The sequence below is a fragment of the Solanum dulcamara genome, chromosome 3 (assembly GCF_947179165.1).
Source record: "Solanum dulcamara chromosome 3, daSolDulc1.2, whole genome shotgun sequence".
In the NCBI taxonomy this organism is placed as follows: domain Eukaryota; kingdom Viridiplantae; phylum Streptophyta; class Magnoliopsida; order Solanales; family Solanaceae; genus Solanum; species Solanum dulcamara.
In genome coordinates this window covers 14,294,363-14,306,445 of record NC_077239.1, presented here as the reverse complement: position 1 = coordinate 14,306,445, position 12,083 = coordinate 14,294,363, and the positions used below count along the sequence as shown (strand labels likewise).

General features: G+C 30.9%; 1 long non-coding RNA gene across 1 annotated transcript; it reads right to left on the bottom strand.

Moving 5' to 3' along the window:
* Positions 1–7,058: 7,058 nt before the first annotated feature.
* On the bottom strand, positions 7,059–10,795 carry LOC129881561 (uncharacterized). Its single transcript, XR_008765615.1, has 2 exons — positions 10,694–10,795; positions 7,059–7,384 (listed from the first exon to the last, which is right to left on the bottom strand). It is a non-coding gene; the product is annotated as an uncharacterized LOC129881561 (long non-coding RNA).
* Between the last annotated feature and the right edge of the window lie 1,288 nt (positions 10,796–12,083).

Sequence of the window (12,083 nt, the reverse complement as noted above, 5' to 3'; positions counted from 1 at the left end):
GATTTTTATTCTATCCTCCGAGGCTTCGAGGTGGCTTGAGAGGTAGATGTTGACGTCCGGCTATCTCCCTTGTCCCTTTTACGTATGCTTTATTCTATTTGAGAAGAAAATGCATCGAGACTTGAGTTGTATTTATTTCTATTTATGTTATATTTAGAGGCTTGTACATGTATCAATCAGTCTTCTTGGGATATTTTAATTGACTAAAACTTCCGCTTTTGTGTATTTATCTATCTATTTGAACTATTTCCGCTTTACTTTTCGTAATTGTTGGATTTTAGGCTGATTTTTTTGATGAAAAAGGGTAAGTGCCATCACATCTGGATTTGGATCGTGACAACAAGATAAGTATCAAGACTGTCGAGAAACTAGGATTTTCCATGATAAATCTCATACAAGCACTCTCAACAAGGATCGCACATGCAATACTACTAGTATACCACAACTGCCCAAAATTCTTCTTTGTCTTACTTAGAATTCCCTCTCTAGTATCCACAGTTAAAACTTCTCCAATTATCTAATTCCCACATATTTAACTTCTCTTTGCATTCGATATCCGATTTAATCACCTACACCGCTCGAACATACTTGACTCATCAAAATCCAACATATTCACCATAATTCGACAACTGAAACCAAAAATCTGATACTAGCGTATTTTCATCTATTTCAATTATAGTTTTAACATATTTAATATATTTATCGAATTATTGAATCACAGAATTGATAATGATCTTTCGAGCCATATAATCAAACCTAAAATTAGCCAAGCATACTACAACACTGAAACTAGTTAAATGCCACTTTGAGAAATCTCATTAGCATTTAATTCTTAAGATTTTGCCCCTACTCACCCCTATATTATATATTCATTAGCTATAATTTAATCAGTTGAATGGATGAGTACTTAAATTATTTCTTCTTTCATTTTATTTCATACATCTTCTCAAAATGCATATTTTGGCCATGTTATTGACATGCAAAAGAACCATAAACTTTAAAATTTTCGTATATTTGATAATATTTTGAAATAAAAGTATTGTTTCTGATATAAAAAACGATAGGCATCAATTTTATTGTTTCTAATATTTCATAAGGGAAATTACGCGAATAAACAAACATATACTAGTTAATTAGTTAACATAACTATAGTTTAGCCAATTTATAATTCGCCACTAACATTTAGCGTTAATTATGGTTCGAGTTTGTATAATTCAAAAAATTGTATAATATAATTTTTATAACTTTTGTATAATGTAATTTTGTATAATATAATTTGTATAATTGTTTAAAGTTCAGATGTTTGTGTTTGTATAAATTTGTTATTTCAAGTTTATATACAAAAATAGCTCAATTATCTCTAAATTATATAAACCCACAATTATACAATGGGACAGCTTAAATTGTAGCTACAGTTCGTAAATATATAAATTATAGCTAAGAAGTCTAATTAAATTTATTATAATGACTAGTCAACTTGTCCGCGCTTCGCACGGTCATAAAACAAATAATTTTATTAAATATAATATAAATTAAAGAGGTATTGATTTCTAAAAGAAAAAAAGTTTGGTTAGTAGTTAGCAAACTTCCAACATAGTGATAAGTTACTATTTGAACCAAAAATATTTATAAACTTACAACAATCAAAAATTCAAAATAAAGATAAATCACAAAGAAAATACCAGAAAAAATGCAACATCATACTTACGATCTTAATCATTGAAAAATAAAATGAAAAAAATATGAAATTAATGCACAATCTTTTAAGCTCTTGTCGACATCCATTCTCCTAAGCCGATCATCATTCAATAACCTTCATCTTATTTTTCAAGTCAAACTTAAGCATGAATATAATAAGTACTGAAAACATTACGGCTCAAAAAACTAATGTAATCAATTCTACAAAGCCTTACAATATCACTATTCATAGTATTACAATATGGAATACCGAATAATGTCATGCATATGATTATTAATTATTTTAGGGGTTATGATAATAAAAATTTATGAAAATAAAGATCATTATGTTTTACATTAAAGAATGTGAATGAATGGTTAATTGACGTACTTATTATTTTACAATAAAACATAATGAGGTAGGAGCAATTGTCAAAATAAATAAATAAATAAATAAATAAATAAAATTCTTAGTGAAAGATTATAATAAACTAGTATACGTATCCGCGCGTTGCACGGATATTATAAAAAGTAATCATATTTTAAATTAAAATTAACTGACACTTATTATTTACTTAACAATATTCTTAAACATTAATTATAAAAAGTTATCAATTTATTTATTGAGCATGTTAAATTAATATTATTAGTATCAACTTTTTTTATTATAATATCAAAATATTATTGCTATAGCTATAATAAGCTACACTTTTTTAGTTTTACAATACATTCTATTGAACTTTTATCAAGGAAAATCTTTATTTTTAATTATTTTACCTTACACAAAAATCAAATACTCTATTTGTTTCAAATTTTTTTTCCTGTTTTTCTGTTTAGTCCATTTTAAAAAATATATAATATTATAATTCACTTTTAGCAACTTCTTGATTTCAATTTTTCACACGACATATATAAGACACAAATTTAAAGGAAATTTTAGTATATTTGATATATATTTGATTTAAAATTATAATATTCAAAATTCTTCTTTAGTGTCTTAAACTTCGTCATAACAAAATAGAACAAATAAATTATAATGAAAAGAGTAATAAATAAATTATTATAAAATACAAACATGAATATACAATTTAATACATGATTAATCTATACATTTTGTATTTATCATTAAAATTAGTATAAAAAATAGGACTCTTCTCAAAGAAATATTACGTCTTAGAACTCTGATTTATATTTTCGGTTAATAAATAAAATTTGGGTGAATCTATAGAGTTAGAATACATGCAATCATTTATTTTTTGAAAAATCTAAGTTTATGATCTTTGAGATGATATTATATTTTTAATTTCAAATTTAAAAAATGTGTTTTTTAGAAAAGCAATCTATATATACACGATAAATAATTCAAAAAGAGCCCAATTAGAACTCCTTTTCGAACTTAAGACATTATTGTGTAGATCCTAGTATTATTTAAAGAATGAAGGTTTTGTAATTAAAAATTCATGGAGAAAATACTATCTATTAATTTAAATTTTAAGGAAGTAAAAAGTCTAAAAAGGAGTAAAAAATAATTATGTCCAACTGTAACGATCTGTCCCCATCGTTATGAATAGGTCAATGAGAAAGAAATTTGGGCCAGAAAACTTCGAGTAGTAGCTTCGGAAAATTTGAGTCTAGGCCAAATTTGGACGAATTTTGAGTTAGGTGAGATCTAGGGTGATCCGGTAATAAGTGGGGGTCGAATCGGTAATATGATTAAGTTAGTTGATAGCCAAGACGATACGGAGCCTTTACGGCTTTGTGGAATCACATTTGGGTGAGTAAAACTCTCAGAATTGAATTTGGAGTGGAAGCACCATGGGTTGAGGGTGTGTTGTGAAATGGGAGTTTGGAGCTCAAGTTACAAGCTCTCTGTTTCCATAGAACCCGTCAGAGCGGGAATAATTCCGTCAGAGCGGGATGGTCCCCTGGAGCGGGACAGTCGCGAATTAATATGGGTAAAAATCCCAGAAATAGTTTTCTACATAGAAATTGTCCTTAAGACGTTAGGAGGTGACCCAGTGCATTTTTGATCACTTTTTCATGGATTCTCACATCAAATGTAGGATTTCTACTCTCTAAACTCATAATTCGATTTCTAAAACCCATAAACTAGGGTGAATGATCATTGTGGGAGGGTTTTGGCATGTGGGTAATGGTGAAAATTAGCCCTAAGTGGGGTTTGGGATCATGGGTTAGTCTAAGAAGGGAATTATACTATAATTCGAGTAAGTAGACCATTATATTAATCCTTTGTATATATTTACTGTCTTTAGACCAAGAACAATTGGAACAAACCAGGAAAGGGAAAGTTCCTAACTTTAGAGTTGTTGAAGCTCGAATTTGAGGTAGATGATGGTTTTGTTCCCCGTATGTGTTTCATGTACTTGTTAAATTGCTTCATTGTATGCATGTGTGTATATCAATAGGGAAGCATGCTATAAATTATGTGAAATGATCACTTACTGGCCTAACTTATGATGAACTTGTTATTAGTGATATGATATTGACTATTGATTGTAATTGTGGCTGCTTTGTATGTTTGGATTGGGTGCACATTCTGACACATAATTGGATCGGGTGTTACGTTCCGACACAAATCTTGAATCGGGTGTCACGTTCCGATACATAAATAAGTGTTTACAGGTCCATGAGAGGACCCTTATGTGAAGTTGCATGATATTGAGGTTGTTGAATTGTGATCTTGTTGAGTACTGGCGGAGATGAAAATGATTAAGCTTATTCTGTATATATATATATGTTCTTACTATGTTGGGTTTACTTGTCCATGACTCACTTGTTGGCTAACCGCGTGATCCTACCAGTACACTGTTGATTTTGTGTACTGATACTACACTTTTCCTGTCTTTTTTTAGTACAGGGCATATTCAGCCGACTGCGAAGAGACCTCGCTTAGAGGAGAGATAGCTATTCGAGTTCAAGGGTGAACCATATCTATCAGGCTGCCGTGGACTCTCCTTTATCCTAGTCTTTCTTTCGGGACTTAGATGTTCAAACATTGATTTTATTTTTTATGACTCTTTTTGGGGATTGCATTCCCTTTCTTAGATTTGATGGCTGATAGAGTTTTGGTACGATTGACTTTCGGTTCCTAGGATGTTATTCCGCATGTGTTAGTTGTTGATTGAAGTTTTCCTGAGTTTATGGGGACTCAGGCCTATGTCTCTAGTTACAACTATTTTCACATTCTTAACTTGTTTATCTACTGCGTGTGTTAACTGTTAAACTATCATAATGATTCTCCCATTGGAGGGTTAGTGTGGATGTCAGTCACGGCGGGTCAGAGTTGTGCCAACAAAGCCATAAGTTACTAATTTGAACTAAAAGTTATTATCAACTTATGAAAATAAAAAACTCATATAAAATACAAAATAAAGAGATATCATAGAAAACATATGAAAAAATAAATAATGCAACTCATTCTTATGTTAAGAAAGTAAACGCCCAAAAGGAGAAAAAATATAATGTCCAACTAAGTCATTAGTTACTATTTTGAACTAGAAGAATTATAAACTTACGAAAATTAAAAATCTTATATATATATATATATATATATAAGAGAATCCTCAGACTGCTGATGTGTCACTCTCCTAGGGCAAGATTTCTATTTATTTAATTTTAAGATTTTTTCATTAGTCACACTTTAATCCTAATTTATCTATTAATATAAATATAAATTTATTTCCTCATTAATCAATCGGTTTACACCATTTCTGAATCGCCTCTGTTTATTGTCAAAGAACACATCCATTCCATTCTTTGTCAGTTCCGTTACCTCCTTTCTTCATTACTCACTTCCTTTTCTCATTGTGACATGCATATCTTTTTTTCCTTTAAACACTTTTTTGTCGTTTCCTTTAAATAGTAATTATGTTTTCCTTTCTCTACAGTCTACACAAATAGATAACATATGTATGCACATATATTTAAAAGATCACCTGTTTCATCTTCATATTTATGACTTACATTTTTTAACACGAGAAACAAAATGTTGCGATCATTTAGACTTTTTATGTTTTTATTGTGTATATTTTAGAAATTGGCTCTCTAGCAGATTGTAAGTGACTTTAGAGTATCAATCGATAAGTCATTAAATTGTCAAACACTATTCCTAAAGAGTAAGCTCTATTTTATCTTGGGAAAAAGGATAAATATATCTTCGAATTATTAAATGACATGTATATATCCTTCGTTATATTTTCAGGACATCAGTGTCCTTATCGTCCAAATTTTAGAGCATATATACCCTTTATACTAATGATGGACACGTGTCTCAATCTTAACCACCAACCCAATATTTATTAAATTTCTACGAAAAATTAAAAGACCCATCCAAATACATAATACCCTCACCCAAAAATATAACCCAAAACTCTCAAAACAATTCACTTTTAATTTCAGATCAGACTTAGAGACCTAAATACTGAAACATTAACTCAATAGGGTGAATCACATTACAATTACCTTGTTTTACATGGTCAATAACCTCAAGTAAGGTGTAAAGCAATGTCATTCGTGATGTCCCCCAAGGCCTGAAATTTCAAAATATGAGACACACTAACTTAGTAAACGTAAAAGGGTTGAGAAGAACAAACCCAGATTCTACAAAAAGAGTATGAACAGCAACCACCAACAGCCTATGTTCACGACCACCGTCATCATTTAGCTCCTCTATGAACACTTTCCTTAAAAACCTAGGTACAGAAAACGATTTCGTAAAACTTTCATCACTGTAATCTCCATTATTATCTACCTCCACAAAACCTTCCGTCGAATTTAGGGGTTTCTTCTCGTAGGGGTCTGATTTCTTTACTCCCTCAGATTCATGGTCAATTTGGCTGTCCATTTTTTTTCACTATTTCAGATTCTTAGACAATTTGGGTGTCCATTTTTTTCAATTTGGGTATATGGGTTTCAGTTGAAATTGAAAACCCAATTGGATTGTGAGTGGAAAAGATAAAATTACCTGAGGTAATCACTACAAGAAAACTGCTCAATAGCGAAGGGAAGACTGGTTCCTAAAATTGTGAATCTGGTCTCTAAAGGGCAATAGCGACCAACATATCTGGTCCTTATAGCCTCCTTCACTACTGATATTAAGGGACGAGTTTAGTGAACTGGTCGCTAACACAACCATTCTAAAACTGGTCCTTAAAAGTATTTTAAGGACCCTGTTTTCTAGTACCTAATAGTAGTTTTGGGGGACTGAAATTTGATCGTTAAACACACATCCAGACCAGTCAAAAGCTGGTCGTTAAGCATTTTTTGAGACCACTTTAGAACTAGTCCATATATTCATTCCATGACGAGTTTAAAGCTTGTCTATAAATCATTCTCTTACAAGTTTAAAGCTGGTCCGTAAATCATCACAACCATACCATATTTTGTACTCCTAAAATGAATTTTAAAGAGTAACAATCTAGACCCTAAATCACAATTAATTTGCTCCTAGAAGATATGGTAATGAATATAAAGTAGTTGATTTAATTACAAAAAATGGTCAGCATCAGTCATGTCATTGTACACCAATGACATATGGTAGTCACGATATTGTGTTCATAAAATCTTCACAAAAAAATCATGTCATCAGCCTAAACTATACTCTAAATTTTTCTTGACATTCCCAGCAAAGTGATGGTCAATCTATGTCATCAAAAATATGCTTCTTGTATACTTCAGAATCCAAAATCTGTAAAAGAAATAAATCATTTTAAAAACCTATAAAATAAATTGGAAGAAGATATTAAATCAAATAATCATTTCCAAATGATCTTTCCAGAGATTACTTGATGACTGCACAAAGTTAGAAACATATTGTCATAAAAAAAGCTTGACAATAAAGTTAAGACACAAATCTTATATTCATTCTTAAAGTCGATTTTTTTTTTTTATATTTATTAACAATTTAACTTTAAACTTCCTACTTTGTTCTTAATGAGATACACTTGTAGCTAAAAAAGTGTCTATAATTTATTTTAGATCACAAAATTTAAAAGTCTTTCATTCATTCTTAATTGTTTACCCAATCTAAGTGATGCGAAGATGGTATAGAAGAAGTGACTAGAAGCCATTGCATGTATATCTAATATAGTAAGTAAGTAATACCAAGTACATGTAAATGGGATATAGAGAGGAAGGCCTAGATTAATGGAAAAACACACACCAAACCATCCAATTATTGGTATTGCTTTCTAACAAAACAGAGAAGAGCTGAAGTAGGGGAGAATAGACTAAACAAAAACTACTTTTTTTCTAGAATGATTCAAATTATCATATCCTTCTCATTCATATAGATCAGTTTGAGCATCCAGTAACAAAGTAGATAGGTAACTTTATTTGTATCTCAGATGCAACAAGGATAATTCAGATACCCAACTTTTAATAAAATCAAGACTCAGGTCAGACTGTACTCGGAGCCACTTATGACGACTAAATAAAAAGCTTCACATGCAAGACTAAAATACCAACAATACATATAAGGCATGAAAAATTCATAAGGGCCCCTCAAAGGCCCGTAATGGGTTCCGTGGTGATTACCCCATGAGTAGACAGACCCCTCTGCCTACGACGGATACTTGCAGGATTTGTGGTGCACTCAACGGACCATTGAAGGCATCTGTTAAGGGTATCCAACAGTTATTCTTCAAGATTATTTTGAACATTTCCCCTTAAAATTCATATTTAACCTAGGACAATCTTACCAAAAGAAGGTTCCAACTTGCAAATAGATGTTATCTATACAATTGCAACAAAAGAAGGCTCCCTTGTTCTATGATAGGTTCCTTTTTGTCTTTCCTAGCTAGGAGCTGCCTATTCCACTTTTGTAATTGTAATTCTTGCATCAACTGCATGCTTTGTTATTAATACAACTCTTTACTTCATCAAAAATGAAGTCCAAGAACTAGGCACAACTGACAATCTACACAATATTCTCATTACTGGCTAGCTGATCATTTATACTTATAAAAGTAACTAGCTGAACATCTTTGAAATTAGGCAGAAGCTTAACATATTTCCTAGTACCTGTAGACAAAGCAGCATGATAAAACAACTATACATGTAGTTGATAGGTGACCAAGAGAGGGTAATAGGGAAGCCTCTACGACTTGATAATGATGCGAGGTCTGAGGCACAGTTCACTATATGGCTAACACTAAATCGGAGGTTGCTAACAGTGGACAGATTACTAGCTTGGGGAATGACTATGAAAAATAAACCTACTGCCACACTTAAGAGGAAATCAGAGCCACATGTTCATGTACTGTCAAATTACTTACTTGGTTTGGGATGGTATAGTCACATAGATGAGAAGAAGGGAATATAGATCTACCAACTGGGAACAACATGTACAATGGATCAGTAAGTAGGCCAAAGAAAAATCACACGCAATCCAAATATTCAAGCTTGTTTATACTGAATTTATACATTCCATCTAGATTGAGCAGTAACTTTAGATTACAAGTAGCTTCAGATTCAAAAAATGCATCATGAGCAGTAAATTTAAAAACAAAAATGCAACAGTAGTGTTGTAGGAAGAAAATAACAATTAAGACTCAATTTGAAGCACCAAACTAAAAGTAACTATAATGAAGTATATTCTACACAACATGTACTTCTAAAGTTCTTAGGATTACTAAACTGTAATACAATAAAGAACGTACTAAGTTGATATAGAGTAAGCAGAAGAAAATCACCAAACTGCATGAGGATCCAAGCAACTTATGTAAAATGGTCTAGCAGCTAATTAAAAACAACAACCACAAAATAGCTTAAGCAAAAAACCGTAATGAAAAACAACAATAAATTTCCAAGTAGGTTAAGATTTCAAAAATACACTACGAGCAGTAACTTTAGAAATAAAAATGCACCCATAGTTGAAGGAAGAAAATAACAATTAAGGCGCCATTTGAAACACAAAACTTATAAGTAACTAGAATGAAATATGTTATATGCAACACATACGTCTAAAGTTTTTGGGATCACTTGACTTTAATCCAATAAAGAACATAATAATTGCGCAAATAGAAATATTTTCATTTTAAAGGGAGTTGTTCTCGACAAAGTAAAAACAATTATTAATAGCGAAGAGCTTTGAAAGGGAGTTGCCAAATATTTTCGAATTTTCAGTTCATTATTGTACTGTACATAAATCCATTCAAGTGAGACAACTGATTTTATTCTTTAATTTGTGTAGTAGAAGCATAATTTGAAAGAAAAAACACATTTTACTAACTACAACCCAATAGAGTGTTGAGGGAAGGCAATTTCTCTCATAGTAATTGATATTACTACTACTTTCCAAAAACTCTTTTCAAGTGCATTTTGCTCAAATATTTCGTACAGAGATTTTGCTAATGAAAATTTTATAGGTCACAATAAACTTGATCTTCGCAACAGTGATCAAAGACAAAAATTGACAGGAAATTTTCGCGTCAAAGTTGCTCAAGAAGATTGCAAAAGCGTGGAAAGCAGAAAGTGAGAATCAAACTAGCATGCTACTGAATAAACAGATTCAGTTACTTAAACAAAGCCCATTCACAAGTCACAGCATAGTTTCTTTCTCATCTAATTTTCTTTAGTGTCAGATTAGACTTACCAAATTGAATAAGGTAACTATACAATAAAAACTCCATTTAAATTCAAAGCAAAGGAACTGAAATCAAAACTCGAATGGTAAAAAATATTCAACCAATTCATCAATTCGTTGGAGAAAAAATTGCAATGACATTCCTACCAAATTTTCTTGGCACTTCAAGCAACATACATAACCCTAATCGAGAAAATCCTAAAATGCACTCTCAAATATCTCGTCCTTGACCCTCAACCCCCAGTTTTACACATAAAACTATCATTGTTAGTCCTAAAACAAAAACAATCAGTATCTATAAGAGCCTAATCATATAATATTCAATCATCCAAGAGAAAAACGGAGGAAGGAATTTTTTTGATTTTACTAGAAAAGAAGAAGGAGGAGATGAATCAGAAGGAAGAAACTTACTTCTTGATGTAGACACCAGTGGTATATGAGAAGTTTTGTTGTTGTCTTCAAGCTTTAATCTCTATATGGATCCTAAATTTCACCATATTGCTATATATATATATATATATATATATATTTTGGCAATGCCCTTAATTATTATAAAAATTAATAATAATTAAAGAGAGATTTTGAATTTGAAATCCCTAGAACCATCAATTGAAGAGATAACAAGCACAATTGAAGATAGAATTTCAATTTGAAATCCCTAAAAACTTTAAAAATTGTTGCGGAGGAGAATGAGTAATACGACAATGAAAACAATGGATATATTAGGGTAATATTTAATAAAGAATAGGGGGTAAATTAAAATTATTTAAAATTAAGTAAGGATATAATTGGAAAAAAAATAAACTATGGGATATCATCAAATTGGTGGTTTTAAAAAGTGAGGGTTTTCATGATTACAAAATCATGAAACAAAACCATATCATTACCATATAATTAAAGAAACAATCAAAACAAACGTGGTTCTCTTACTAACTATACCATACTATACCACAGAAAATCACCATCCAAAGAAGTTGTTAGAGAGAGGGAAAATATGGAAATATTACACGAGATGACAAACATTACTAGTTTATTACTCCATATGGGTATAGTTTCATTTTATTACCATTCATGGATATATTTTTCTGAGATTTGCTATAATTCATTTGTATGTTTTGCTATACAATTGGTGTACTGCGTTTGTATAATTCAATATACAATAGCATTTGTACAATTCATTATACAATTCGTAGTTTTTATATAGCGTTTGAATAATTCGTTATACAATTTATGGTTTTTGTACAACGTTTGTATATTTCGCTAGACAATTCGTGTGCAACATTTGTATAATTCGTTATACAATTTGCAGTGTTTGTATATTTCAGTATATAAATAATTCGTGGGTATAGCGCTTGTATAATTCACTACAATATTTGTATAATTTGCTACAACTTTTGTATATGTTTGTCATTATAAGTAATTAGGGAAACTATACCATATTTAGTAATTATGCTCAAGAGGTTTGCCATATATGAAATTTTCCTAAAAACAACTAAGGCTTCAGCAAAATGGATTTGGCTATTTTAGCTAGTTTATTGCTAGAGAGGGAAAAGTTTTTAGGGGCCGTTTGGTTGCTGGTTAGAGTTATGCATGTATTAGTAATGCAGGATTTAATAATGCAGAGTTTAGTTATGCAGGGTTTAGTAATGCAGAGTTTAGTTATGCCAGATTTAGTTATGTAGAGTTAAGATAGGCAGGGATTAATAATTTTTTTGGGTGTTGATTTCTTATGTTAAAAATTAATAAACCTTATACACTTCTTAAAAATAAATTATGTGTTGCCATTATATCCTTGAATCAA